This window comes from Pseudopipra pipra, chromosome 13 (genome assembly GCF_036250125.1).
Source record: "Pseudopipra pipra isolate bDixPip1 chromosome 13, bDixPip1.hap1, whole genome shotgun sequence".
Lineage (NCBI taxonomy): Eukaryota > Metazoa > Chordata > Aves > Passeriformes > Pipridae > Pseudopipra > Pseudopipra pipra.
Genome location: NC_087561.1, coordinates 17983319 through 17992653, shown reverse-complemented (window position 1 = coordinate 17992653; position 9335 = coordinate 17983319).

Sequence of the window (9335 nt, the reverse complement as noted above, 5' to 3'; positions counted from 1 at the left end):
CATAAATATATGTATTTTTTGTTTATGTTTCATTATTTATATGTTTCTGTGTAGTTACTTCTGTAAATAATCCTCAGAGTGTTGCCCCCCAGCCACATACTCTGGGGTGTGTTTTGACCCCTAATTCCTGACTGAGCTTTCAGTATTGAGGCTGATCAGACTTTCAAAGCCCTCACTCTGGTGCTTGCCCAGCTGTCCCTTATCCCACACCCTTCCCAAACCCTGCTGCCATACCTTGCTGCTCAGTTTGGCTTTACCCTGGCTTTGGGCACCTGAGCAAACCCACCACCAAGAGTACAAAAGCACATGTGCCTGAGGGCATTTTGCACCAGCAAAAGGAATCAAAATGGGTTGGTTTTTTTTCTCCTTGGCACAGGAGTCTCGGACAGGGCTGATCTGAGAGCTGTGCTCCTGGGGGGGGGGGGTGGCAGAGGCTGGAAGGTGACTTCACATGGCATTAGTGGCACCATCACTGTCCTGGTCACCCCTCAGGAAAGGATCTCAGCAGAGACAGGCTGGAGAAAGCTACAGTGAGGAAAGCCAGCTCTGCAACGAGGGAAAAGGGAGTGGGATGAGATGATTTTTAAGGTCCCTTCCAACCCAAACCATTCCATTGTTCCATCAAAGGCATGTGGAGCCATCCTGGCAAAGGCTCAGACATACCTTGGCTGCAGGAGAGCAATTACCAGGGAGAGCAGCCAGGGAAGGATGCTGCAGGGAAAGTGCTCCAGGACTGTTGGTCCTTGTCCTGGAAAACCAGGATTTGAATTCAGAGTCACAGGAGGGTCAGTCAAACGGTGTCACAGGTCCCAGGGCTGGACTGGGGTGGGAGTACTGCCTCCCTCCCGTCTCAGCTGGGACACCTGTGTCCCAGAATGGCTCTGGAAAGCTGCATATGTGACCAGGCAAGTTGTATGGCATTATATCAGCCTCACCTCAAACAAGCATCAATTCTGGGGCCAAAAGCTGGTGATTTTTCAGTCAGGCTGTTCTCATTCACCTGTCTCACTGTGGCAGCACTGAGTTGGCTCTGCTTCCTGCAGCTCCTGCTCGGCTGCCAAATCCATTGCCTCGGCTAAATCCTATTATTTGCTTTTTAAAACAATTTAAACAGTCCTTCCACACTCCTGGTTGCACTAGCAAGTGGGTTGTGCTCCTTCCTGGGGGAGGTCAGGGGATGCCCTGGCAGGGAACAGCCCTGCCCAAGGAAGAGCTCCAGCAGCGCCTGCGGCAAAACCAGACCCTGGTTTCAACTGGAAAAAACTCCCTGCCAATTTCTCGTGGGGAAGAAGCAGCAGCTTCACACATCTGGCCCTGAGGCCACAGCACAGATGCTGAGGTCACTCGGTCCCAGGTTTACAGCCAGTCCCCAAAAATTCCTGTTCATGGCCAGTTTTCCTCTGTTGTGTGGCCACTGCAGCTCTCCTGCTCCAAGGAGCTTAGTGTCCCACCTAGATCCAGATCCCAGCCCCTCTCCCAGATGCTAGAAAATTGTAGGACCAGTTTTGTCATGTTTAATGGAAAAACAGAGGTGAACCTCCCCCTGGATGAGCCCAAGCTAAACAGATCCACCCAATCCTCTCATTCCAGGATCTGATTGTGTTCCCTTTCCCCCTTGGCACAGGTCTTGTGAACCTCAAAGCTCCCAAACCAAGGAGCTGTGTGACAACTAGAAATATTCCCAGGGTAGTCAGTGGTATTAGAGGATTCAAGAAGAGGGAGATGGGCCTCAAATAAAGGCTGGCAGGTGATGTGTCCCAGTAAAACACTGAGTGCACAGTGCCCGAGCCTGCCCTGCTCCCTAGTCCCTCCTCACCCATCAGCAAAGGGAGGTCACTGCAGACCAGCAGCTTCCTCCAGCCTTCAGAAGCACCTGAGCTGAAGCTGCTTGGGCTCAAAATTGTGGGATGTTCTAAAACAGAGCACAGCAAAATGCACCAGCCACCTCCCCAAAGTGACATGGAGCTGTGACGGGTGGGAACCCCAAGAAGCTGTGCTGTGCCATCCTCCCCTGAGGTGCCCAAGCAAGCAGCCACCCAGCAAAAACAACACATGGTGAGGTCAGGAGAGACATTTGGGATGTAGAACAGGAGCAGCAAGACCCGACTTCGCTCCAGGCACTCAAACCTCAGCACTTCCTGGCACCGAGTGGCACATTAATGAAAATCTATAGGCACATGCCAGGGAGTTTTCTGGTTTAGGCTGGTTCTTGGGGTGTTTTTGGAAGAAACAATAGCAGAAAGCAGCACTCCTTCCTCCCTGGGTCTGGCTCACTTCCAGATTTCACTTTTCTTCCCTTAGTTTCACACCAAGAGGTACCTTATTACCACAAATAATTTAGCCAAAAAGGAATAGGGGTCGGTAGAAGGTAACACCACATCCTTGGCACGTTGTTAATATGCACATGGAATTAACTTCCCTGTGTTGCAAAAAAAGCACAGGGAAAGCTGTAGCAGAGTGTGGCGGGGAGGAGAGAGATCAGATCAAACAGCTCAGATCAAACAGAGCAAAGCTCCCCATCAAAGCCAGCACGGCTCTGTGCGTCACCGCTCCATGGCAGGGAGCCGGGAGCAGGAGGAAGGTCCTCAGACGTGCTGGAAACACGTGTGGGCACCAACACAGGAGTTCCTGCCCTCCCTTACAGGCCTCGTGTGAGAAAACACCAGTTCTTCCCATTGCTGAGCCCTCTCCAGGCACAGAAAGGCGGGATTTGCCGTGGTGGGATGTGCCCCGACAGGGAGGCAGGAGCAGCACCCGGAGGGGCTGGGAAGGTTCCCACTGTCGGGGAGGGGGGATTCCAAAGCCTGGGTGAGCTGGGTGGGGTATTCTCGAGGAAAAAACAAAATCAGAGCAGAGCCAAGCGCGTGAAAATCGACTGAAGGACAAATGCCCCAGGGAGCAGAGGGAGGGGGAGCAGCCCATCCCGCCTCCTTGCATGGCTGGAAGGGGATTCCCCAGGGAGCCCAGACGGCAGCACCAGAGCCAAAATGTGCTCAGGGACAGCCTGGATGGTCGAGGTGGAGCCGAGAAACCTCCTCAGCAGGTCTGGCTGAAGCGGCACAGCCTCGCTCCCTGCTCTGCATCCACCCTTTGGAGATGCCAAGTAACACCCTGGAAACCTTCCCGTGTGTTTCCGAAGTGTGGGGAAGAGGAGGGAGCCTTCCTCAGCTCTTGGCACGAGAACAGACAGGGCCAGGCTTATGTGCCTTTAGAGAGGGTTGGTTTATTTACATGTTGGTGGCTCTCTGGCATCCTGCCCTTGTGACATACCTTCTCCAGCCGTGGCAGCCCTTGCCTGCCCCCAGAGCACCCCTAAGGGACCTTTGGGGACATTTGAGGTTGGCAGTGATGACACCAAGGGTCATTTGAGGTCAGCAGTGATGACACCAACAGCAGTGGCCCCACGGTACCTGGGTAAGGTGAGCAGGTGACCTTACCTGGGTAAGGTGAGCCGGTTGAACCAGGGCACGTCGATGGGGGATGAGGGAACTTCACAACAGGCTGGGAAGTCAACTCATCCCTCAGGATCTGGGGCCCAGGGAGGGCTAGAGAGCCAGGATTGGGCTTAAATGCACTCCTGGGTCTGTGCATAGGGGTGAGGGTCCCAGGTGAGGCTGCTCAGGAATAATGAGGGCTGTTAGTGCCCTCAGGGCTCCAAAGCTGTGCTGGGGGAAAGCAGGAAAAGAAAGATGCCAAGGCCAAAAAGGACAAGTTGTTGCAGTGGAAGTTGGGGCTCAGGGACATCATTTGGGCCCTTGTGGGGGCTCCAGCCATTTCCCCACACTGAGTGTGCAAGGAAGTCCCTCTCTTTATCCCATAGGATTTCTTGCCTCCAGTCCTGGTTTTTTTCCAACTCAGCCTTAATCACTTTTTAATCAGATTTGAGTCTCCTTTGCCTTTAGCATTCCTTAATCTTGGAGGTGCTTCCTGTAAAAACTGCCTGTAATCCCTCCCAGGGCTCCACATGGAGGGTACAGCTCTCATCCAAACAAACGTGTCCTTCACGTCAGCGTGTTCTCCAGCCCCAGAAAGCCCAGGGAGATGTCCATCACTTCCTCCAGCCAAAGTCCCTCTCCAGCTCTCCTGGAGCCCCTTTAGGCCCTGGAAGGGGCTCTCAGGTCTCCCTGGAGCCTTCTCTTCTCCAGGTGAACCCCCTCAGCTCTCCCAGCCTGGCTCCAGAGCAGAGAGGCTCCGGCCCTCGGAGCAGCTCCGTGACCTCCTCTGGATTTGCTCCAGCAGGTCCCTGAGTCAAGGCTGTTTCTTGAGGAACTCAGACCCCTATTTATTGGGATGGGTTTTTCTTGAAAATGCTGGAGCATCTACTCATCGTTGTGATTTTACAGCCCCCCGTGCTCCCCCCACGCCCCACATCCATGCTGAGCCTACCCTGCCACAGCCCCTCTGCGTCCCAGCCCACCCTGCTTCCAAAAATAGGGGTTTTTTCTTATGTGGCAACACAGAAACAGGAAGAAATCCCCGAAAAACTGGTGCCTGGGACACAGCAACGTCCCTCCTCTCCCCACTCTGCTCCAGTGGCACCTCCTGCTCCCTGGGCTGCCCAGGCACAGCCAGGGAAACCAAACCCTCCTGGGTGAAAGTTGGTTTATTGCCACATATTCCCACTTACAAACTGGTGGGACTGGAAGGAGAGAAGTGGGGGTCAGAGAGAAGTGGGGTACCCTGTCTGGAGAGTCGGGGCGGAGGGGGACGGCACCCTCTGTCCTCAGACCCTGCGCTCACGGTGCCACCAGGAGTGTCCAGCCTTCACCAGACTCAAAAGAGGAAAAAGCCATCATAAACAGACTGTTATCTGGGACAGGGAGCTGAAAAAAATAACAGCAGTGTGGATGTCTTGAGGATGTGAAGCTGGGTTTTAAAAACGGGACCCGTTTTCAGGCTCTCCCGCCGCAGGGAATGGCCGAAAGCCACCACCTGCCCGGTTCCCGTGGCAGAGCCCGCTGCTCTCACTGGTGGCACTGGTCTCTGATGCCCTCTGGTGCCCGAGCTCGCTGCAACAGTGGCTTTGCCCACCCGTGGAGCCACAAAGATGTGGCACCCAGGGCCCCCCTCATGGAGTGTGGGAGCAGTGGGACCCTGCAAACCCCCAGCTGCTCCCAGCACCTGGAGGCACCTCACACAGGGGTCCTGCAAATTCGGGGGGCACCAAAACCACCAAACCCCTCCACGGTCATGGAATCACAGGCTGGTTTGGGTTGGAAAGGACCTTAAAGCCCCTCCAGTCCCACCCCCTGCCGTGGGCAGGGACACCTCCCACTATCCTAGGTTGCTCCAACCTGGCTATGGACACTTCTAGGAATGGGGCAGCCACAGCTTCTCTGGGCAACATGTGCTGCGGTCTCACTGTCCTCCCAGCCCAGAATTCCTTCCCAATATCCCATCTAACCCTGCACTCTGGCAGCTCATGTCCTTCCAGCCTGGCTCCAGTGTGTTATGGGGTGCCCCACAGCTCACCTGGGGTTGTGACTTGGAGCTGCTGATGCTGAAGGCTCAGGGCACTGAGGGAGCCTGAAGCTCCAGTTTGTCTCCATGTTTCCCCCTGTCATGTCCCCAAAAAGTGCTCCAGGCCCCCAGACTGCCTCTTGGGGAAGATTTTGGGGAGACCCAGCTCAGCATCACTCCAGCCCAATAACTGTCTGTAATAATAGAACAAGGGGGACAGTTTTAAACTAAAAGAGGAGAGATTTAGATGCAGTATTGGGAAGGAATTCTTCCCTGTGAGGGTGGTGAGGGGCTGGGATGGAATTTCCAGAGAAGCTGTGGCTGCCCCATCCCTGGAAGTGTCCAAGACCAGGCTGGACAGGGCTTGGAGCAACGTGGGATAGTGGAAGGTGTCCCTGCCCATGGCAGGGGATGGAATGAAACGAGCTTTAAGGTCCTTTCCAGTTCAAGCCACCGCGTGATTCTGATTCCACGAGCTGCAATGACTGAGCTCTCCCTTAGAGGTCAGCCTAGCACCAAAACCGGGCCAAAATTCCCCACAGACCGATGCGATTCCTGCAAAGACCTGGGGTTTGGTCACAAAGGCCCTTCGGTGCAGGCAGGGGATGGTCCCCAACGCTTACAACCCCCCCACTTTGCTGGTGCCGAACAGTATTCCCAAGAAATGAGCTTTCCCAGCCACGCTCCAGCTCCTTCCCACGCACTGACTGCTCCAAACTCCGTGTCTGCCCCTGCTCAGGGGACACACTTGCTGTACCCCTGTTTGGGGAAAGCCTGACTGGCTCCAGACTTTGGGGAGCAGGATGACCTGGTCTTGCTGCTGCTGTGAAATTTTCCATGCCCAGAGCAGCCAGAACACCCTCTCAGAGCCTTTCCTTTTGGCCTAATTCCCCCTTCCCTTTTCCCTTTTAACAGACAAATATGATTCAACAAAAAGACCCCCCCCAAAACCCCCTCCAGCAGCAGCTCCTGCGTCAGAAAGAAAATTGCTCTTTTTTCTTTGGGTTTTTTTCCCCCACCCCAAATCCCTCCAGCATTAAACAGATTTCAGTATTGTTCTAAAAATAGAGGGATTATAAATAATCCTCCAGCATGGAGCAACCACGAGCAAGTGGCAGCCAGGGTTGGTGGCCTCCCTGGGGTGTTGGACCTTGGGGCTGAGCTCTGAGGAGGCACAGGAACCCTCAAACCCACTGGCTGAGGTGGTGAGAGGGAATTGCTCTGTTCCCAGGATGGGTATCCAGGATGGTCCCCAGGACAGGTATCCCAGACAGGTATCTTGGGACTGTCCCTGGCTGTGCTGACCCAGCAGGAACCACCAGTTAGGAACTGCAGTATCATGGCCCCATAACATCAGGCAGGATGGGATGGGATGGGATGGGATAGGACAAGCTCCTCTTGAGCCAAATGGGTGAAGAGGCCATGGAAATAGGGAAGAAACTAATCCAGTTGTCCCAGGGGTGACAGCAAACCTCTGGAAGGACTTCAGGTGAACAGAAGATGGAGTTGGGTGCTGCCACTGAGCTGCAGGTGACACAAAGGCCACTACACCCTTCGGACCAGAGGGATGCAGAGCATCTCTCCTGGGCTGCTGCAAGGAACTGCTTCAGGCTCTCAGGGAGCATCCCCAGCTCTGTGCCAGGGAAGGAGGTGGCAGCCAGTGCTGTGTCCCTCCAGGCCCCCACAGCCTGTCCCCCCTATTTCTTCCTTACAGGAGCTCAAGTATGAAAGTCAAACCAGGCTGGACAGGGCTTGGAGCAACCTGGGATAGTGGAAGGCACCTGGCAGGGGGTGGAATGGGATGAACTTTAAGGCCCCTTCCAACCCAAACCATTCCATGGTTCTATAATTCTATGAGATAAAGCCTGAAAATGCAAATTGAGGGGAATCTAAAACCAGCAGAAAGTAAATAAAACCAACCCCACTTTTGTCCTCTTTTATAAAAAGCCCCAAACCAACCAAATGAGCTGAGCACTGGTGGGTGGGAGGGTTTGGCAGCTCTTTTTGGGATCCCTCTCTCAGCAGGGCCCATCTCCAGTTCCTCTGCTGGTGGAACAGGGAAGGGGATTTAAAAAGAAGGCAAATGTGTTGTGCTGCTACTGAGCCGGGGTGGGAGTTAAGGACTAGGATTATCCCAGCGGGATGTCAGAGGAGCTGATGAGGGGAAGCAGATGCTCATCCCGTCTGGCAGATCCATGTGCAGGAGAGGGACCATGGATATTGTTAAAGCTGGGCCTTAGGATCTTTGGAGGGAGGCAGGAGCTGGTCAGAGATTCAGCACCTTTCCCAGTCCTCGGATTCAGGCTGGGATTCTCAGATCCAGGTTGGGATCCTCAGCTCTCACACCTTTACACAGCAGGACAGTTCCAGGATGGAAAGGGAGCGATGGGCAAAGCAGCTCTGCCCCACACAAGGGGTCCTCAGGGTGCATCCAGCCCTCTGTGATGAGACAGGAATTGATCCCTTCCTCTGTGATAAAACAGGAACTAAACACCAACTGCTTGTTTCCTGCAACAAGCCTGGAACATCCCAGAACTCCTAGCCCTGGCTCTCTGGCTCTGCCTGTTTCTGAGGCAAAACGTTATTTTCCCTTTTTTTTTTCCATCTTTGAAGACTTCAGAGGGCATAAAGGGTATTTCCTGCCCAAAATATTTTCCTCCATGGCTCTGATCACCTTAAACAAGTCCTGCCTGAGCCGTGGATCCCTCCTCTGCCTGACCCCATCGACTTTGTTCGCCTTTGGACTGGGATTTATGTTATCTCTTGCTCATCTGTGCCTTCACACCACTCACAGCAGAGAGGTCTGCTTTAAAGCCACAATTTGGAGAGCTGAAGGTGAAATTAAATATCCAGCAGAGCTTTCCAGGTCAGGTCCTGCAGCAGAAGTGGAGTCAGAAGAGCCTCATGGCCACAAACCCCTGGACAACTGCCTTGATTAACGGACTGGCTGCTAATTATCACACTGGCATAAGAAACAGGCCAGGCTGGGCTTGGCATGATAGACTGACCCTAGTTGGGATCCTGGGATGCCAGACCCTGGGAAGCTTCTTGGTTGGAAAAGGCCTCTAAGATCATCAAGTCCAACCCTTCCCCAGTGCTGCCAAGGCTACCACTGACCCATGTCCCCAAGTGCCACATCCATAGGGCTGTTAAATCCCTCCAGGAGTGGGGACTCCACCCTTGCCCTGGGCAGCTGTGCCAGGGCTGGACAGCCCTTCCCAGGAAGGAATTTTCCCAATATCCAACCTAAACCTCTCCTGGCACAACTTGAGGCTGTTCCCTCTTGTCCAGGGACAGCTGTTAAATGAAAACTCCCCATTTTCAGAGAGGATGCTCCTGCCTAAGGAGGTTTGGGACAGTGAAAGAGTAGCATGAGGAGCAGGAGAGGCAACACACACCCCTGGTTGCTCATAAACACCAAGTCAGAGGTTTGCCCTTCCCTCTAGCATGATGGATGGCCAGGAATCTCCAATGGACGGAGATGGAAAAGACAAAGCCTCCCCAGGGTGCCCATGGCTCACTCCAGACTCATTAATGGAGCAGCTCATCAGGCTCCACACATAATTACAGAGTGTTACAAATTCAATTGCTGCCTGAGGAGAGCAGGATTCTCCTGGGCATTTTGAAACTCTGGGAGGTACCCAAGGAACACACAGGGCAAGATCCAAGTTCGTGCCTGGCTCACAGGTGGTGCCCAGAGTGGGAAGGCTAGGAAGGATGATCCCAGTGCCTGCCTGTCCTAGTTAGAACAGCTGGGACCAGTTCATCATTGCATGGGTGTAACCCAAAACTGTGTATTCTATAGCCTTCCATGCCATTTCCCAGAAATTGTTATCAATGAACCATTTACACCATCTGCCCATAGAGCTTGACTC